Here is a 924-nt window from a genome sequence, read left to right as displayed (position 1 = left end):
ATATATATATATTAGTGTTTTCAACTTTTATAGATAGAAATGGTAGTTTACTCAAATAAAAAATTTGATCTTGTGGACCAACATAGTGCCTCCATGCATCTATGTTGTATGATATAACAATATATGTGGAATTCTTAATTCTGAGTTGTCAACAAGGTACATGAACTAATGGCATGGCTCCCTGAAAGCATACCACAAAGTCACAAGACACAAGAAGAGCCATTATTATTGAATTATTCAGCCTCATATAGCTAGTCAGAGATAGATGAAGCAAACATATATAATATAATTATTAATGTGTTAATAAGCCTAGGTAAGAGAAATACATATATATACACTGAATTCAAGTTTTCAAACACTGTGCATAGAGCTTATTATTTATTTTTCAAAAGAAGTGCACTATTTTGTCGGTCACATTGGGTGTAGGGCCACCCTTACCCGACAAAATAAAAAACTCACAAGACTCTAAGAAGGTTGAATTAGAAATTTAGAACGGATTGTTTTATATATCATCAGAGATGTGTATGTTATTGATGCACAACTTGTTAGGATTTAATTTGTCCATGAGAAATAACATTCATCATGGATTATTATTAGACCTAGCTCCCATTATTTATTGTTGTTACATTACACCCCAATCATATATATTTGGAGGTAATGCTCAGATTGGTATAAAATTCTCAGCACTTATTAAAATAACTCTTGTTTTTTAAAAATAATTGAATTGATGTCTGATTTATAAATTATAAATTCTTTTTTCTTTAATTCGATTTCTGTTAATATAGTACTGACATAGAATGTCACAGTATTGATATAGTATTTTCAACAATAAAATAATATGACTAAAATTTTAGTATAAAGATTAACAATTTATAAATTTAAGAATCAATAATTTAACTATTTTTAAAAGTCAAAGATCATTTT

Source organism: Arachis ipaensis, chromosome B06 (assembly GCF_000816755.2).
Source record: "Arachis ipaensis cultivar K30076 chromosome B06, Araip1.1, whole genome shotgun sequence".
NCBI classification, from domain to species: domain Eukaryota; kingdom Viridiplantae; phylum Streptophyta; class Magnoliopsida; order Fabales; family Fabaceae; genus Arachis; species Arachis ipaensis.
The sequence above is the reverse complement of the archived record's forward strand: the minus strand, read 5'-3'. Positions refer to the sequence as shown.